The sequence below is a fragment of the Hippopotamus amphibius genome, chromosome 5 (assembly GCF_030028045.1).
Source record: "Hippopotamus amphibius kiboko isolate mHipAmp2 chromosome 5, mHipAmp2.hap2, whole genome shotgun sequence".
Classification (NCBI taxonomy): Eukaryota; Metazoa; Chordata; class Mammalia; order Artiodactyla; family Hippopotamidae; genus Hippopotamus; species Hippopotamus amphibius.
Window position 1 is genome coordinate 110,722,803 of NC_080190.1, and position 12,423 is coordinate 110,735,225.

The 12,423-nt window shown below is 38.8% G+C and overlaps 1 pseudogene; it reads left to right on the forward strand.

Moving 5' to 3' along the window:
* The first annotated feature begins 1,077 nt into the window (after window positions 1-1,077).
* On the forward strand, window positions 1,078-10,540 carry LOC130854278 (calcium homeostasis modulator protein 3-like; annotated as a pseudogene).
* The last annotated feature ends 1,883 nt before the right edge of the window (window positions 10,541-12,423 follow it).

Sequence of the window (12,423 nt, forward strand, 5' to 3'; positions counted from 1 at the left end):
CACTTGTGATTTTCTAGTCCAGGACATTTAATTGCCAGATATATATATATATATATATTTTCTTCTAAATGGTGGCAAGAGTGTTCCTTCAGCCTGGGTTCTGACGTGAGGACGTCACATAAGAGAACAGTCAAGTAACACATGCAAACATCCTGTATGAGTAAGAAAGAAATCTAAATTGTTTTCAATCACAGGAAGTTTATTATCTGAGCATAATTCAGCCCAGAGTTTCTGAAACTAAATGTGCATCAGAATTACCTGGAAGATTTGTTAAAACACAGATTTGGGGGCCTCACCTTTTGAATTTCTGATTCCAGGCCGTACCAGGTCTAGAGTGGTACCCAAGGACCTGCATTTCTAAGAAATTCCCAGATTATGCTGATGCTGCTGGTCCAATGACCACACTTTGAGAAACTGATCTAACCAATCCTGACACACAAGTATTAACCTAACAGTTTTTTTGCAGCCTGTATAACTATGAGCATGAAACAGTTTAAGGACAAGCATGATGGAAGTCACTTTTCTGCCCAATGAGGATTGTATTCAGCTTCTAAATAATTGGAAAGTTGCTTTTCCCGTCAATGGAAATGGGAAACAATACCATATGTACTCTATAGCGTGGACAATATACTGAGTCAGCAGTCAAGACATATTCAGTGAAAGGCAGAATACTTTAGGACCATGTGAAGAGAAAAGAAAGCATTAGTAGCTGTATTGGTTAGCATTCAGAAATCAGAATTCTATTCTAGTTAGTTTAGGCAGGAAATTATTTAGTACATAGTATTAAATAACATAAAAATTGTTAAGAAAAGTGAAGAAACAAATTTTAGGGACTGTGTCCATCCTGTTTATGACTATGTCTCGACTCCACAAGTGCCTTGTATTTAATACATATTTTTTGATTGAATAATGACAAGAATTCATGACTTTTATTTTAGCTTTTTGTCACTCTGCTCATTGTGCCTCATTGTCAGCAAACACGTGTAGGTGATAGTTGGGTATAACTGAGAATTGTTAAGCATGAAATTATTTGGACAGAAAGTTTACTCTTATGTTCACTCTACATCCACACGGTTGATGGGTAAGCTATGGGCCCTGCCTGATGTTCAGAGTAAAATTTCTCAAGAGGTGAGTTTAGAGATACTATAGATGATTTTATAGAAGCAATCATTGCTAGCTTTCACTGAAGCCGCTCTTCAGAGAGTTACCAAATAAATCTTGTTTTAAAATTGTTGTATTTTTGTTCAAGTAAATTATTTCTATCACATGTCAGCTAACTTCAAAACAGTTGATTCAAAAAGTATAAAAAAAATAGGTGTTTTTGTTTTTCTGGGGATTTGTCAGAATGTTAACATAAAATACATATGAAGATCCTGAAAATTAAGTGGAAGTTAAGAACTAACCAGATATTAGAAAAAGAGGTTTACTTTCACCTAACAAACTCACATTGGTCAGAATGACCATCATCAAAAAATATACAAACAATAAATGCTGGAGAGGGTGTGGAGAAAAGGGAACCCTCCTGCCCTGTTGGTGGGAATGTAAATTGGTGCAGCCACTATGGAGAACAGTATGGAGGTTCCTCAAAAAACTAAAAATAGAGCTACCATATGACCCACTCCTGGACACATACTTGGAGGAAACCACAATTCAAAAAGACACATGCACACCAGTGTTCATTGCAGCAGTATTTACAATAGCCAGGACTTGGAAGCAACCTAAATATTTGTCCATCAACAGAGGAATGGATAAAGAAGATGTGGTACATATATACAATGGAATATTACTCAGCCACAAAAAAGGAATGAAATAGTGCCATTTACAAAGACATGAATAGACCTAGAGACTGTCATACAGAATGAAGTAAGTCAGAAAGAGAAACATAAATGTCATATAATATCGCTTACATGTGGAATCTAGGCAAATGGTACAGATGAATTTATTTGCAAAGCACAAATAGAGACACAGATGTAGAGAAGAAATTTATGGACACCCAAGGAGGAAGGGAAATTGGGATGAATTGGGAGATTGGGATTGACATATATACACTATTGATACTATGTATAAAATAGATAACTAATGAGAACCTACTGTATAGCACAGGGAACTCTACTGAATGCCCTGTGGTGACCTAAATGGGAAGGAAATCTAAAAAAGAGGGGATATATGTATATGTACAACTGATTCACTTTGCTGTACAGCAGAAACTAACACAACATTATAAAGCAACTACTATACTCCAATAAAAATTAATACAATTTTTTTAATAATGACTTTCTGTTATGGGAACTGTAGCCTAATATATTTGTTCCTTCTATACTTCTTATTTATCATACAGTGATACATTTACAGAAAAACAAAGTCAAATTGAAGCTTGCACTCAGGAGTAAAACAACTATTTTTGCAACTAAACATTATTTTTATTTTTTAATCTAGCAACCAAGTATTTGAAACCTGAATGATTAAGGGGGAAGGACTTATAGAAAGATCATTGTTATTAGGTCCATTTTTAATCAGCACTAGAGCAACAGATATGGGAAAGCATATGTTTTCTTAATTTTCTTTGTTGATGTGAGAAAACCTGTTCATGAAAATGTCACATACTCCCAAGCACTGTTCTTACATTATATCGGCCAGCATTCAGTACACATAATGCTAGCTCTCTTCCATTCTCTGCTAACATCAGTAGAGCATAAATTGGTAATTGTGTGGTAACTATGCAATTAACTCATGTCACCACTGTACCTTTTCATTAGCGTCGCCAAGAGTAGTATTACCCTCTCAGTGACCTCAGCGAAAGTGATAATATCCTCAGCTGTTAAAGTGAAAAAAAAATTAAGTGAGTTTAGTGTTGTGAAGGGTAATAGAGTGACAGTCTTGGAGGCTGGAGCCCTTTTATCTATCATAAGGCACAAATAGTGAAAATGCAAACCTCTCTAAGCAGCCTCATTAGGACATCTCACCTCTTTTCTCTAAGAACAGAAGGTTTCTTACTTATTCTTTTACTTGCAAAGTTACCTATTGTGTTCATGATTTTTCCCATGAAGCGTAATGGCTGTGAGAGCCCTCCCAGAGTCATAGGTTCATTTTGCCCCACTTCCAGACGTGACTCACACTAACAAGTACACTTGGTATATACATTCTTAAAGCACAACTTTGGAAATCCTTATAACTGATTCTCACTTGTTAAATGTGTACTTGGGGTGTAAATAAAAACTATTAGACATCACTTTTACAGAAAATTCATTTTTATATTAAATATTGGTCAGGTTTTAAATCTTAAGGTTCATGTTCTTACTAAAAATTACATTAAGAACAGATCAGTATATATTCAATAGGGTAGACTTTCTTGAACTATGAGACACTGGAGAAGGAAACTTAAGCTGGAGGGTGGTGGATATGTTACTGATTAAAAGCATGAGTTTGGGAATCAGATTCAGCTGGAATTGGGTCCAGTTGCCAACATCACTGTTTAACAAGAGCACATAAGAATGCCGAAGTATTAGGAAATGCTTCCCTGAGAAAATGCTTTTTCATCTGTGACATGAAAGAGAATTAGAGTGACCTAGGCACAGGGAAGAATATTCTAAGCAAAAAAACTAAGAAACTAACATGTGAAAATGCCCTATTATGAGAGAAAGCCCAGCATACCCTTGGGTTCTGAATGTGCATGTCATGTGTGTACGTGTGTGCGTGTATGTGAATGTGAGGGGGGGAGGTGGGAAATGCAAGGTACCATAGAAGGATTTTAATAAAATTTGTGCATTTGAACAATTACACTGATTACACAGCATAGATAATAGGACAAGAATCTATGTGAGGGGGTTAATTAAAAGGCTACTGCAAGATTTTAGGCAAGAAATAAGGGTAGTCTTTATTAGGGTGCTGGCGGTGGAGACAGAAAGATGGGTACAGATTTAAGAGCTATTTGGGAGGCAAAACTGGTGGGACTTGGATATTGGGAAATGAAAAGAGGGAAGATCATGAATGATTCCCAGGTTTTGCCTTATGGAACCAGATGGCTATTTACTCACATGGAGGATAGCGCAAAAAAAAATAACAGATTTGTGTGAGAAGACCTGAGAAATATCAAGGTGACCTTGAGATCTCTGAGTAGATCATGAGTCCATAGTATCTTGTATTCAATTTTGTAGTAACTTGTATCCACCTTTGTCCCCTCCTATCCATTTTCCACGATGAATGCAGTCATCTTAAAAAACCCCAGATTTGATTATAACACTCCTCCTCCTGATGAAACTTTAAATGACTTCTTACTGCACTTAAGATTAAAAAAAAAGAAGAGTTAACAATATAAAAAGCCTGTCTGATCAGGTTCCTGCTTCTTCTGTCGGTATTAGATTGCACCACTCTTTCTCTTGTTCATTCTCTTGTACATCCTTTACATTGGCCTTTATTTAGCTTCTTGAAAGCATCTTACTCTACAGCCTACATGCTCAGCCATCTTCACGTATTTATCTTCTACCCATTCTTTGGTTATCAGCTCAAACTTCTTCAAGGAAGTATTTACTGCTATACATGCTTGTGGTCCTTTTAATTTTTTTTCATGACATTATTGTTGGTAAATTTGTAAATGTGAGGTTAAACTTCAATATGTTATAAGTTTATATAAATTTATGTTTATATAAATTTGTAAGTAAATTTATATTTACTTCCATATAAATTTATGTTTATATAAATATAAACTTCAACTATAAGCTTATATTTGGGTTGGTAGGATATAATGGTTTATTTGGATGTGTGGAAGGCAGAAGAGTGGCCCCCCAAAGAGTTTCACATCCTAATCTGGAACCTGTGAGTATGTTATTTTGTGTGGCAAAAGGAACTTTGTAGATTTGATTAAGCCAATGACTTTGGGATGAGGAGATTATCCTGGATAATTATCTGAGTGACACCACTGAATCTTGCAGGTTCTAAAAGTGGATAACCTTTTCTAGTTGTGGTCACAGAAAGAAATGTGGTGACAGAAGCAGGGTCAAAGAGATGCTACATTGCTGATGGAGGAAGAGGCACACAAGCCAAGAATGTAGGCACCTCTAGAATCTGGAGAAGGCAAGAAAACTCTCTTCCCTAATGTCTCCAGAAGGGAATGCAGCCCTCCTGCACCTTGATTTTAGCCCAGTGAGACCTATGTTAGACTTCTGACCTACTGAACTATAAGAAAATAAATTTGTGTTATTTTAAGCCAGTGTTTATGGTAACTTGGTACAGCAGGAATAGAAAATTAAAAAAGACACAGTGATGAATTATGTTTGTACTACAACTAATTCCAAATATACTTCTGGCCTACAGGTTTCTAATTTAGGAATTACATTGTTAAATCATGATTAAATTAATCTCATGAAAATATAGTATTTTTGAATTAGCAATATAAAAATGATCTTCAACTTTGATCTTCTTAATTGAATTCACAGTAGAATTTACAGTAACATCAAATGTTTCACTTCAGAAAAAATAAACTTTCAAGGCTCTACATTGATTCCATAAATTGTTTGAAGAAATTAATGCATTATTAAAATTAGCTTATATATTTATTACTTTTAGCTCTGACATAAAACTGGCATCATTTAACTCTATCAATGTCTTCTTTTGCAAATAGAGCCAATATATTAACAGCAATCAATCATGTCATAATTCTACAAGAAATCATGGAATGGAAATGAGCAAAATTAATTCAGAAGGACAGTTATTTGATCTATGTGAGAAGTCATGCATCACAATGTGATAGATAAATGTACCTCTGCAGCCACACTTGTTCAATCTTTGTTGGTAAGCACAATGTTTTAAAATTCACTGCTATTTTTTTGAAATAGTTGTTGATGTCTCATCATCAGATCTATTTCTTCTGTTTTTTAATGTGGCCAGTAACACTGTTATAGCTCCATAGTAGATGATGGGGTCAGTACATATTTTAAACCAGTTACATATTAATTATCAACTGTCTTGAAAAACAAATTTCAGTACTACATTTTTACAAAAATGATTTTTCTTTTGCTTTTTTGTTGTCAAAAATGCTTATTACAAAATAAAGCAGTGTATTTTATGACATGATTGTGCATATTCTATTGTACATTTCATGTAGATATAACCTATAAATCCCCATGTTGCCCACTGGCCCCAATGACTAGTGTCCTATAAAACAACTGGCTGGGGGACTTCCGTGGTGGCGCAGTGGTTAGGAACCTGCCTGCCAATACAGGAGACACAGGTTCAAGGCTTGGGCCAGGAAGGTCCCATGTGCCATGGAGCAACTAAGCCTGTGTGCCACAACTACTGAGCCCACATGCCACAACTGCTGAAGCTTGTGTGCCTAGAGCCCATGCTCCGCAACAAGAGAAGCCACCACAATGAGAAGCCCATGCACCACAACAAAAGAGTAGCCCCCACTCACCGCAACTAGAGAAAGCCTGGGTGCAGCAACGAAGACTGAACATAGCCAAAAAAATTAATTAATTAATTAGTTAATTAATTGAAAAAATAAAACAACTGGCTGGAACACAAAGTGGCCATAAGGGAGAGCAGGTGACAAACAGCCCCCCAGCATCACTAAGACCAGAAGGAATGAACTGTCCCCAGACACTTTTGCCCATTTATGTGTTGTGTAAACATTACACTCAAAATTTCTGTAGGCCCGTCCTTTGACCAAGCTGTGTGATTATTTTCTTTAGGATAAATTTCTGAGGAGCTTTTATCCTTTGTCTCCTTCAAAACTTAGGAATTTTGTTACAAAAATGAGCTAGGCACACCTCTTCTAGGAAGCACTTCTAACTGATACTGCGCCTTCTTGACAAGAGTTCACACAGGCCTGGGCATGTCTGCTTTCACAATTTGAGGGCTTAGGTCTTTGCTCTGGAACACCTGACATCTGCTTTCCCTCATCTGCCTGTGTTCCTAAGTCATTTTCCAGAATAATAGAAACTTCCTCAATTTAGAAAAGTTTAAAACCTAGAGTAACTGCCATGATTATCTGTTCTTTTGAAATAAACGTGCTTTGTAAAGCAATTATACTCGAATAAAGAGCTTAAAAAAATGTGCTTTCAAATGTATCAAATATGATGCTCAGTCCACAAAACCAGTTGTACCAGAAAAAGATGTTTCTATTTTGATACTGAACTGAATGCCTATTTTGTTTTTTCTTTTCTTTGTTTGTTTGTTTTTGGCCACCACACACAGCTTGTGGGATTCTAGTTCCCTGACCGGGGATTGAACCTGGGGCCTTGGCAGTGAGAGCTTGGAGTCCTAACCCTTGGACCATCAGGGAATTCCCTGAATGTCTATTTTGAGTCACCAATCTCTGTGACAGAAAGTTAACCACAGTCAATTCCAAGTGATCTTAGTTACTTCAGGGTCCCTCCCCACACCTCTACCTTCAACTCATCAGAATTCTCAGGGTCTCTCTTAATGCCAAATACTGAGGCGTGAAGCTTCTGTGGTGCCCATCTGTCCCTGCTGGCTTCTCTCGAGATGCACATGGTGCTGGAAGACTCTTGATCCCACCCAGTTGTTGCTCTGTTGTTCCTTGATCCTGACCCGAGGCCTGCTCTAATTCACCCCCTCAGCTACTTCCACTCTTCTCTCCAGGGCACAGGGTCCATTTGGCTCTCACTCTGTGCCACTCTGTGAGGTTGCTACAGGCCTGTATCATAGACACACTAGACCTTTTCTTCTGTCTCTACTCCCTACTGGCAATGGGAAGGTTGGGGTTTTGATGCAATCCTGATAATAATCAGATATGACCAGTCACTATATCCCACCCAAAGTCCTTTGTGGTCAAAATGGCACAAAGGAGAATCAGAGAGGCCATGCTTGAGCCTCAAGAAGAACCATAGTTCTAAGTAATAATCAGCCCAAACTTTACTGCGTTACAATAAAAAGAGCCACTAAATATCTACGTCTCTACTTTTAGTAAACTAAACATTTTTTTGTGTTGAATTTTCAGTTAAGACCAAGTTTGCTCTCTCATCACTGCTGATATGTTTTGTGTTCTTGGTTTCCTGTATTTGGAATCAGAGATATTATATTTTTCTTACTTGGTTTGTTTGATTTTTCAGAAGTGTTTTATAGACAGAAAAGTTATGTGATCTGAATTTGAAAGTATTGTGAGATGAGAAGAAAGAGAAGCATGGTAGGTAGTGAGAAATGAACTTGCTCAATTGAGTTGCACCACATTAGAAATTTATCCAGTGCATTAGCAAGGCCACAGAAGTTGGGTAGAGCTCTTGTGAAAATGAAAACATACACTCCCATATTCACTTTAGTATGGGCAGACCAGCCAAAACCTCTTTTCATAGGGCTGGTATTTGGGTTTCATCTCCACTATGTACTGCTGCCCTAATACCTGGGGCCAGCTCTCCTCACCCCATAACTTTCATGGACACTGAACCTAAATTTAATTGAGAAGAGGACCACAACACAGATGCTTTCTCAGGGAAATATATAGATTCTTTTTTCTACCTCAGGTAAGACCAGCAGAGCAGACTTTTATTGTATTTTGAAAGAATCTTTTTTTTAAATTAATTAATTTATTTATTTACTGGCTGCTGTTGGGTCTTCATTGCTGTGTGTGGGCTTCTCATTGCAGTGGCTTCTCTTGTTGCGAAGCACAGGCTCTAGGCACATGGGCTTCAGTAGTTGTGGCTCTCGGGCTCTAGAGTGCAGGCTCAGTAGTTGTGGCATACTGGCTTAGTTGCTCCGCAGCATGTGAGATCTTCCCAGACCAGGGATCGAACACACATCCCCTGCCTTGGCAGGCGGATGAAAGAATCCTTTTATTTTCAATTATTTATATCCTGTCATTTTCTCCAGAGAATTTAAGATAAAATCCAAGAGTTTCTAAATTGTTGTTCCAGCCTGAATGTGTAAGGAGAATTATCTGGTCCGCTTGTTATCTTGAAGATACATTTATGGACGCCAGCAGAGCTCCCCATCCTCTCCTCTCACCTGAATATACCCCCTCTTTGTGGCATAAATTCACCATCTATTGAGGAGTCAGGGCTCTGACATTAACCCTCTTCTTTTTCAGACCTCAAGGAAGATGGTAAAGACCAGGCATCTGAAACAGTAACTATAAGAATGTATATTTAGCAGACGTTATACTATTTTCTTAAACTGCCTTCAAAGTGGTAACGAGATATGCACTGCTGGAAGTTCTTAACATTCCATTTTGATTCTTTACTGTCCACAAACAGTAGCTGAAAGACTTGTGTTTTCAGAACTATGATCAGTATTGTATAGATATAAAGAAACGCAGAAGTCATGCCACTTCCTGTAGAAAAACCTAGAATTCCACAGGTCACCAAAAGTGAAAGGGAGGAAGATAACCTATGCTTGGAATTATGCATAAAGATTTGGAGAAACAGATAAAACAGGTCATTTCAACTCTACCACTAACATAAATGCATTTTCCTATTCTTTGTCACTGATTGATGTAAATCTGTAACTGCTTCAATTTAATATCTTTACATCACACTTTATTTTATTTTTAAAAAATTTATTTGTTTTATTTATTTATTGGCTGCATTGGTTCTTCCTTGCTGCCCGTGGGCTTTCTCTAGTTGCAGTGAGTGGCGGCTACTCTTTGCTTGGGCATGCAGTCTTCTCAGTGCGGTGGCTTCTCTTGTTGTGAAGCACGGGCTCTAGACATGCAGGCTTCAATAGTTGTGACACACGGGCTCAGAAGTTGTGGCTTGCAGGCTCTAGAGCTCAGGCTCAGTAGTTGTGGTGCACGGGCTTAGTTGTTCTGTGGCATGTGGTGGGACCTTCCTGGACCAGGGATTGAACCTGTGTCCCCTGCACTGGTAGGCAGATTCTTTTTTTTTTTGAAGAGGAGGAAAACAAACAGTATATTATTGTGTGCAGTGCTCATTATGCAGGAAAAACCTAAAACAAGAAAGAGTAACTCGTGGCTAAGACTCCGGGCTCCCAATGCAGGGGTCCCTGGTTCGATCCCTGGTCAGGGAACTAGATCCCACATGCTGCAACTAAGAGTTGGCGTGCCACCACACTTACCCTCTCGCTCCCCACTCTCGAGGCCATTGGCTGGAGTATCACCCCGCTGCTGATGGTCGTGGCTTTGCTGGCCCGCTGCTTGAGCCCCTGCTTCAACCAGTCTTCCTGCAGCGCAGATACTGCAGCAACTACGTGGACCTGGAGCAGAAAGTCTTCCACGAGACGTGCTGTGAGCACTTGCGGGACGTCGAGCACCACTGCGTGCTGCACTTCTTCATCCGCATCTCGCCAGCAGAGCGAGATGCTGGCGCGGGTGCCGAGCCGGAACTCTGTGGGCAGGATTCCGGAGACCCGTGAGATGCCCGAGCCCCACAAGGGCCTGGACAACGGAAGCAGGAAGGCCCACCTGCGTGCAGTCTCCAGTCGGGAGCAGGTGGACGGGCTCCTGAGCACCTGGTACTCCAGCAACCACCACTTGCCCTCGTGGCATCTCTTGGGCTCTGGGGGTGGCGTTAGCCACCGCGCTTCCACAGTGGCCCCGGGCACCAGGCCATCCCACTACACCGATGTATAAGGACCTTGGCCGTGTCCCCACGTAAAACACCCGTGCTGACAAGGGTCTGAGGGCTCTCCAGGCTGTGGGGAGCCCAAGGCAGAACAGCCTAACCCTTGTTGGCCTCTACCCAAAATAGCCCAGTCTCTGTCCAGTTTCTGGGGGTGACCCCCTGTGTGCCCTAAAGCTGTGCTTCACAAACTTCCATGTGCTCACCCGTTCACCTGGGCTCTTGTTAAATGCAGATTCTGATTCAGTCCATCCAGGACTGGGGCTAAGACTGCATTTCTAACAAGCTCCCAGATGACACTGATGCTTCTGGTCAGTGGACCAAACTTTGAGTAACAAGAGTCTAAATAGATCTGGCAGGCAGATTCTTAATGTTTAAAATAAGAGGAAAACAACATCATTTTAATTTAGCCCAAACATAACTATAAAACAAAACAAAATTTCTTCCGAATATATTTTAAAACCCTATAGCTTTGAGGGTTGGGGTGGAATGAATTGGGAGATTGGGATACCAAATTGTACACTCTAAATATATGCAGTTTATTGTATGTTAACTGTATCTCAATAAAAGTTCTATAGCTTTAATCAATAGCTTTAATCAATATAAATTTAAGCCAACAGACATTTCCTATCATCAGAGGACCTCTGAAACCACTTTTTCTGTTCAGAGAAGAATATAGGGGAAAAAGACACTAAAGGATATACTATAATTCCTAACTTCTGAAAGCTTATTGGGGTTCTGAAAGATTATGACAGATTGACAATCAAAGTACTCTGCCCCAGCTTACCTCATTCTACAGCCAAAGAGAATAATAATCTCAGCCTGGCTAATGATAGTTTTACATCCTCTTGGTCATAGTGTCTAAGGGGTGGGTATATAATCCAAACTAGGACAATCAGACTCCTTCTTTGAATTCCTATATTGGAGTGAAAATATAATAGCTTTTTCTTCTAGAATCATAAGGTGTTAAGATATAAACCCAGAAAAGTTCCTCACTGTACAGAGGTACCTGGGTCAGACATACAAAAATAGAAGTGTAGACTAGTGATGGTTGTGGTGGGTAAAGAGAGAAACACAGAGACAAAAATTAAGATAGAGTGCTGATGCTGTTTGTATTCCAAACTCCAGTTTGTGTTACTGAAATGTACCCCATTCCTGACTTTTTATGGTTTGGTTATATAAGCTGATACATTGACTTTTACATTTAACTATTTCGAGTTGGACTTCTGTCACTAGCAACTGAAAGTTTCATAATACAGATTCAAGATGTGTAAAAAGAGTCAGAACAAGATAACATACATAACAAAATTATTCAATTAAATTCAAAAACAGTTCATAGAAATGAGGATTATGTGTGGTACAGAATCATAAAAAAAAGGAATCATGGAGTAATAAATCTTGATCAGGATTCTGAATGGGAGATATGATTTTACTGGTAAAGAGGAAAAAAATGTTCTCTTTGTTTATGTAAGTGCCTAAGTAAAAATGTGGAGGAAGAAAGACTATCTGAAATATACATAAAGATTTCAACTATACATATAATCTTTGAGAAGTATTGGTTAATTTTGTCAAATTATCTGAAAATTCATTAATCTGAGTTTAATTTGGGATAAGTCTTTCTTAAAATGTTAAGGCTTTTAGGAGAGAAAAAGATGGTGGTGAAGTAGAAGGAAGTAGAGTGCATCTCTCTCCACAGATGCATCAGGAATACATCAAAAAATGCAATAATTCCCACAGAAAACTGGCTGGACACTAGCAGAAGACTTTGGACACCAGAAAGGACTGCAAAGATCCTAACATAACTGGGTAGGACAGAGTGAAAAAAAAAATAAAATAAAATAAAAAAGGAGAAAGAGGTGGAGAAGAAAGGAAAGGGCCGGATTCTACACCCTGG